Source organism: Lolium perenne, chromosome 7 (assembly GCF_019359855.2).
Source record: "Lolium perenne isolate Kyuss_39 chromosome 7, Kyuss_2.0, whole genome shotgun sequence".
Lineage (NCBI taxonomy): Eukaryota > Viridiplantae > Streptophyta > Magnoliopsida > Poales > Poaceae > Lolium > Lolium perenne.
Window position 1 is genome coordinate 253,059,111 of NC_067250.2, and position 8,010 is coordinate 253,067,120.

Consider the following 8,010-nt stretch of genomic DNA (forward strand, 5'->3'; position numbering starts at 1 on the left):
GGACGACACGTCGAGGACGACACTAGGATGTGCTCCGTGTTGTTGTGAACTATATCTTCATAAGTATCGAGTTGTGAACCCTATGTCATTTCGAACCATGTCTGTAATGCTACTTGTTGTTTGAATCTACTTGCTATGATGTGAGCTATGAAGTGTTATATGTGTATGTTCTGAAATTGCTACTTGTTGTGTCCAATGTTGTACTCAAAACTGTTGGAGTTTGGTAGGATTTTTCAGGTTTTTAACACAAGTCAATGTGTGGCGCCCTCCACAGTGGCGCCACACTGCACTGTGTGGCGCCCGCGGCATCGGCGCCACACATGCCAACCTATATCAACTATTGGGTCGAAAACATCCAGGGGCTCCGGACGATAAGTCCTTAGCCGTTTTGGTGAGGCTCTTTGTGTGGCGCCCGCGGCATCGGCGCCACACATGCTAGTATGGCGCCCGTGGCGTCGGCCCCACACATAGAGCCTCGCCAAAACGACTAAGTCCCAGACGAATTGTCTCACAGTATGTTTTGGGCAATTGTAAGGGCATGTGTAGCGCCGTTGGGAGGGGCGCCACACATGCTGCCACGTCGGATCGGCGCACCAGCTCAGCGTCGAGGGCGCCACGTCGGCTGGGAGAGTGGCGCCGGCAGGAGGGGCTCCACACTGGCATGTGTGGCGCCGATGGGAGGGGCGCCATACAAAAGGGTTATATGGGTGAAATAGTTTCGCCGGAGGGTCAGTCTATGCTTTTCTTTAAATTTTGGGTTATTTTTGTGCAAATCGCTGCGAAGAGAACCTGGATGGGTTGAGATCAGACTGGATAGGGTTCGCAGCGTCCTTTTCTCTTTTGGCGACCCTTTTTTCCTCGCTCGACTCGTTTTCTTTCCTGGCCCGTCCAACCCTGACACATGGTGGGCCAACGCCCAGCTGATGCGCGTTTCACCCAGCCGGTGCCCGCCTCATGGCTATCGTGGAAGGCTCTAGCATAGGGCAAAGCTATACGCAATTGCTTGTTCTCAATGCATTTTAAATATATTTTAAAATGTTAAACAAATATAAAAATATATATCATGTATATCTTGACATGTTACATGCTCACAAAGTTGTTTGAAAAAAAAAGACATGTTATGTGCCTTCTGCAGGTAAAAAGACAAATTTTGATGGTAAAATAATCCATTTCTTGAGATATTTTTTGTCCTTTTTACACAGTGTACAAATAATGTTGGTTTTACGTGAAACTCTAAGTGCGCACATAGAACATATCCCTCTACATGAAAATTTGTTTTCCTAATTTTTATTGCTTTTTATATAACCTCTACATGAGAACCGGAGAGGGCAGTCGTCGTCATCGTCGTTTTGTTGGGTCTCTCTTTCGTGCCTTGACTAACCGTGGAAAAGAGGGTCATACGTCTGCGCACATTATCTTCTTTATTATTGGCCCTATTGGGATCGATGTCTATAAATACGGCCTTGAGCATCTGCACTGAAGCAGGATATTCACATATCTTAGATCGTCAGAGGTTTAATTAGCAAAGCCAGCCAAAAGGAGCTCTCTGATAGATGGGGTCCTTCGCCAGAGCAGCTCATTTCCTGGTACTCCTTCAGATCGTGCTGTTCGTCGTCTCCGCTATCATCATGAGCGGCTCCGTCTGCCAAGGAGCCCGAGGGATCAGTGGTTAGTGCTTCTGACCTGCTAGTTTCATCCAGTTCGTCGCCATCTCCTCGATCCTAGAAACACGGTTTCAGCTGAATACTTGAGTTTTGGTTGCAGGTGGCGCTCTGGACCCTAACAGTCCTGCATGCATCAACGGATCGTGTGGTCGTGGTGATCCCTATACTGGTCGACCGTGCAGTGTAAAGTACAGGTGCATACCACCGGCTGTTAAGCCATAAAACCAGCAGACCCAGGACCCCTTCCAGAACCAGAATAATAGAAGGATATACTGCTCGACTTTGATGAATGCATCCTTCTAACAGTACAACTTAATTACTGTCACGATCTTGTACTGAACTTGTATACTTTAAGACCGCAAATAAAATTTGGATATGTCGCACTGTTATGAATGGTTGTGATGACTGACGGCTGAGTTCACCGTGTGGTTGTCTCTTGCTACGTACCTATGAGATTCAGTCTAGGTGTGCCGGCCGATGCTTGCCTGCATGCCTGCAAGTTAAACGAAAAATGAGTTCATGGGTCTCCATGTGTGCCTACCGTGGTTAACGTACACATTTCTCGTGTAACCTTTGCGAGATGATAGATCTTGATGAGAGAAATCTTCTTTGACAAAAAGAATTTTATTGTCTCAATCATGATACAAATACTTAGGGTTCACCGACCTCTAGATGGATTGCTGCTAAGTTGCGGTTACGTGAAAAAGATGAAGCAAGTATGACTAAATTTATAACACGGAAATATGCAACACAAATAATCCTAACTACTAAAAAAAACACGGGGTGTGCAGGCCAAAACATTGATTGATGTCGACCAAGCATATTGACCTCACCCAACCCGACATGTGAGTAGCCACACGCACGTGCACCAATCATGTGGGCCAAACATAGTGCCCTTTTCCTATTAGGCTGGTTTTTTCCTAGCCGAATTGCTATGTAGAGTTTTTAATGATTTTTTAGAGGTGGCGGCAAAACAGAGAAGCCACTCCTTCATCAGTATAGGTAGATTACCGCCATTTTTGTTGTTTCCTCTAGGGTAGTAGCGGAGGTAGAATCGACATTTAGGTCCGGCGGAATTAACATGTACGGCAGAAACTTAACTAATCTACGAACACTTAGACATACATACTATGTAAAATATAGAAATTTAGGCGTGGCAAAAGCCATAGCTTGCCAGATAGCTGGCTCCGTCACTTCAATAGGGGAATCTGCAATTGTCATCACCAACTTCTTGGTGTTGTGGGGATTACCTATACCATCATGATCACCGTCCACAACATTGTCTTCATCTTCAATGGCCTTAACATGGAATCAATTTTGATCGTAAACTATATGAACTTCCCTTTTTGTTATGGTTGTTGCTTGATACCATCCATATCGTTGTTCCACTCTACTTGATAATGTTTACTAATTGCGAGCAATTTATTACGTTCCCTAGGACATGGTAGAACTCCTAGTTGTGGGTTTCTTCCGAAAATGCAATAAGATTGTTAGTTCAATTACCTCTTGCATCATAATTCTCGAATAGCAATAGGCGAACAATAAATGCAAGCTACTTCACTAGTTATGATCATAGTGGAGTGCCCCGTGTTGTAATAAACTAAGAAGGGGATGCCGAAGTGATAAGAAACCATTCTTCAAATGCCGCATCACCATCATAAAGGTGGCGACCCTAAAACATAATGCTACGGTTAGGTTTTGCCTTAATTATTTCTAATGTGGACACGGATTTGTTGTTGGAACTATAAGATTATGTGGTATATTGTCATGATATTGAGGTATACCGAGCATTGTCTTCCAAACATGAGAAAAACAAATCATATATCATAACTAAACAATTATGGAACAAATTTAATAGAAAATACTAAGCGTTGTTAAGGAGCATTTAGTCTTATTGAGTACAAGCACCGGTTAATCCTCTTGGAAATTCCGATTATTAGGCCATCTATGAAATAAATGTAATTTTGTCACCTTTATTTACTCTGCAACTAACTACAAAACAAATATTTAATTGACGTCAAATACTTAATTTTCATCTGCATTAATTTCAGATGTTTCTATATCAATTTCATATACCAAATATTGGTTGACCCTTGTTGGGTTCGACACAATTATTTATTGAAATAGAAAAAAACGATATCTACACTTCTGGTTATTAGGAGGACACGCAACGTATCTGTTATGCCACAAATATATCAATTTATTTTGAGCTTTAATTTCATATTTATAATGCTATTTATCTAAAAAAGATTACTAATGTACAATTATTTCCCTTAGAAAGATTTGAATAGATAAAAAGGAAAGAAAATAGGGGAAACTATCATGGGAAGAATCACGAATAAACAAGTGAAAGCTGGTAGAAAATCGTGCCACGTTGGCCCAACGTGATGCACTGGTGCCCAAATGGTGCACCCAAGGAGGGGCACGTTCGAGGGGACCATGAGATGCTCCTCCTAGCAGCATCCTTCAACCTCCAAACTCCTCTGACCCTAAGAAATCCGTCTGTATATATATAGTTCAAAACTACATAACATTTTCATCACTTGGTGTCGATATCTTTCATATTAGATCACATGTCGTAGGTTATGATGAGATTTTTTGACACGAAGTATACTTCTCACTCAAGGAATGTCCACTTCTCAAGAATATATGAGTAACACGCCACAGAGAGTATATCTCATCGGATTTACATTTAAACAAGTTTCCAGTTTTATAATTTGGGTGGAATATAACTCACATTTTGTAGATCAATTGATGGTTAGAGTTTTTCTTAACGGAATTGCTAAGTTTCAGCTAGCTGAGACGTAGCTTATGTCTCAGTCACATGCTCCGGCGTTGAATTTTGTTTCTACTTGAAGATTCGTGTTTGCTGATGTTTGTACTTTTATTTAGGCTCACGTTTTGAAACATGCTAAAGTAATTTGACTGAGACATAAGTTAAGTCCGCGTTAGAGACACCTACCGTTGGGCCTTACCAAAATGGAGGATTAGGCATAATTAGATTCATATGGAAAAAAGGATTCGTATGCAAATGCACTTTCACATGATCGCGACTTTGTAAAATTGTATGAGAAAAAACCAGTCAATCTCAAATGCAGAGAATTAAAATGCTGCTAATATTTTGGGCAAATCCTATACACCGACCAGGTCGGCCGCTACAGCGCGCCGCACACCCCCCGCGCGCGGTATGGGCCGGCCTGGTCGGCCCAGTTCGCTTCTTTTTTCTGTTTTCTCTTTTTTGTTTCTTTTTTCATTTCTTTCCTTTTTCTTTTTTATTTTTGGTTTCTTTTTCTTTTTTTCTTTTTTTCTTTTCTGTTTATTTTTATTTTTGTTCAAATTAAACTCAAGAAATTCAAGAAATACAAACTCAAGAAAATAGTTAAAATTTAGAAAATTTTCAAATTTTAAAATAGTTCAAAATTTAAAAAAAAAATTTAAAAATCGTTCAAATTTGAAAACCGTTCATATAAAAAATGTTCAAATTAAAAAAGCGTTCAAATTTAAAATCCGTTCAAATTAAAAAAATGTTCAAATTAAAAAAGCGTTCAAATTTGAAATCCGTTCAAATACAAAAAGTATTCAAATTATAAAAGTGTTCAAATTTGAAATCCGTTCAAATATATAAAGCGTTCAAATTTGAAAAAATATTCAAATTCGAAAATTGTTCATAACTAAGAATGTTAATTTTTGGAAAAAATAAAATTTACAAATTTTAAAAAATGTTCAAATTTAAATTATGTCCATATCCGAAAATATTCAAATTTCGAAAAAATGAAATAAAAATCTGAATATTTTTAAATTTCGGAAATTTCGAATCTGAATAGATTTTGAAATTTTATTCTCCGAATTTTTTATTTTAAAGTGAGATATTGAAAAAGAAAATTATTAACAGAAAAAAAACAGCAAAAAAAGAAAACAACTTACCTCCTCTTAATGGGCCGCGGCCCAACCAACCGACCTGGTCGGTGGGGTGTGCGGTGCCCCGTACACGCCGACCAGGTCGGTGTACAGCATCCCCCAATATTTTGGACAGGAGGTAATACTCCATCATTTTTGATATACCAGCCTCTATTTTTTCCTTAACGTAGAGTGACCCTGTATTGGATATTTTTTTTATTTTGGGTGACAATGCGAGGCGAATATTTTCTCGCGTGATAAGACGCGCGGTCGTCGTCTGTTTGTTAGGTCGTCGGCTGGCTGATCTATTTTTTTTTGTGGCTGTCTATTGCATGGCACAGTTGTACTAGCCTTGACTAACCGTGGAAAAATTGAGTATGTCTTGTTTGACCACCATTATCTTCAGCGGCGAAATGCACAAACGCACTAGGAGCCTACAGGATGTGGAAAAATGCACACCTGTTCCCTATACAGCTCGAAAGTCATTGCTCTGGAAAAAGAATGTGGAAATTTAGGGTCCAATGTGATGTTTTCCCCCATCAGGCCAATCGATGTCTATAAATACGGCCATCCGGCAAGCGCAGCAGGATATACAAAGCTGAAAACTCATCACAATTCAGAGAGTGGAATCTAGTAAGCTGAACAGACTGAGCTCTGATGGGGTCCTTCGCGAGAGCTGGCCGTTTCCTGGTACTCCTCCAGATCGCCCTGTTCCTCGTCTTCTCCGCGGTGATCATGAGCGGCTCCGCGGCAGCGGCCCGGGACATCAGTGGTTAGTGTGCTTCCGAACTGTTCCTTCACCCTCTTCGATCGTCGTCGCCTCCCACGTTGAAAAACTCTAACGTTATGAGCAGTTCATTGTAACTGAATATTCATGGATGCTTGGACTATGTACTTCCTTGCAGCTGGCGGTGGTGCCCTGAACCCTAACCGTCCTGGGTGCATTGGCGGATCGTGCCCGTCACCTGGTAGACCCTACACTCGACCCTGCACGTACAAGTTCTGCCCACCACCGGCTGGTGGTCAACCCTAATACCTGCAGACCCCCTCTCACGAATAATGGAAGGGTATATGCTCAGCTGATGCATGCCTCAATGCCGCTACAACTGCATGTGCCCACCAGCTGATGCTGCCACCACCTTATACTGAACCGATGATAGTACTATCGACTCTACGTGTACTTACAGCTTTAATACTCCGAATAAAACTATATGGTTGGCACTGATACGAATAATGGTTGTGTGATCGGTTCAAAATCAACAAAAATGAGACAGTGATGACTGCGTGCAATGTGTTGTTAAGGCTCTCCTCAATCGTGCTAAATATTGCACTCTACTCTATGGAATAAATAAAAGATAGTTCATTGTTCAAAAACAATTGTTCATGAAAACTCTTTGAACAATGATTTCCCTTTATGTTGCAGTCAACACATGGACAATACATGAAGCCACCATGTTTATTTGCTTCAGCCACGGCCATAAAATTACTCAGGCTCGAAGTGAACTCGTCAAAGCATCGGTCAATGTACATCCATTGCCGATTCATCTGCATTATATAATTAAACTTATCAAAAACCATTACAAAACATCACGATTAGTGAAACGACGTACATTGACCGTGGCTGAGGCATTTTATCAATTACAGATGAAAGGATAAAGTTGTTAACCTCGATGGAGAAGAAAAAAAAAACAAGTTAAGTGTGGCTTGATTTGTGTGAACTCAAGTGGCAAAACCTCTTAAGCATTTCATCGAACACCTCTTGTGCATGTGAAGAGAGCAAAGCAATACACCCCTCTTGTGATAAGAAAGTGAAAAAATGGCTAAGTGTGGCTCACACTTGGGCAGGGGCAAGGTTATATAGGCTGATGGGAACTTTGTCACGGTTTGTAATACAAACCGGGTCCAAAGGGTGGGCCTATGGTCCCGGTTTGTAATACAAACCGAGACTAAAGGGGTCAGAGGCCTGACACAGCATGCCGCGCCCTGCCGCCGCCCCTTTAGTCCCACCATAGCGGCCGCTAACGGACAGGGACCAGTGGGTGGGGTCGTCCAGCTCGAAACGAACCGGGACCAATGCCCCCATTGGTCCCGGTTTGATTCAGAACAGGGACATTTGCTCACAGGGGCTTGGGACAAAAGGTCTCTTCTCCACTAGTGAATAAAACTGTACGGATGGCACTGATACTAATATGGTTGTGTGAACATGAAAGTTAATTCGTTTCAGAATCAACAAAAATGTGACACTGCTGACTGCGTGCAATGTGTTGTTAAGGCTCTCCTTGATCGTGCTACATATTGCACACGTACTAGGTATATGAAGCTGCAGGCCGATGCCTGCCCGCAGATTAAGCTTCGTGTCTCTTCAAACGGAAACTCAAACCGAATTGGACATGTTTGACGGAGTTAGATCATGTATGTGTGGGTGCTTTGGCTAATATCACATACGAAT

The 8,010-nt window shown here is 41.6% G+C and overlaps 2 long non-coding RNA genes across 2 annotated transcripts; both read left to right on the forward strand.

The window, feature by feature from the left end:
- Nucleotides 1–1,527: 1,527 nt before the first annotated feature.
- Nucleotides 1,528–2,053, forward strand: LOC127311922 (uncharacterized). Its single transcript, XR_007858012.2, has 2 exons — nt 1,528–1,668; nt 1,765–2,053. It is a non-coding gene; the product is annotated as an uncharacterized lncRNA (long non-coding RNA).
- A 3,951-nt stretch (nt 2,054–6,004) lies between these two features.
- Nucleotides 6,005–6,851, forward strand: LOC127313358 (uncharacterized). The gene is made up of 2 exons (XR_007858934.1): nt 6,005–6,333; nt 6,467–6,851. It is a non-coding gene; the product is annotated as an uncharacterized lncRNA (long non-coding RNA).
- Nucleotides 6,852–8,010: the final 1,159 nt, after the last annotated feature.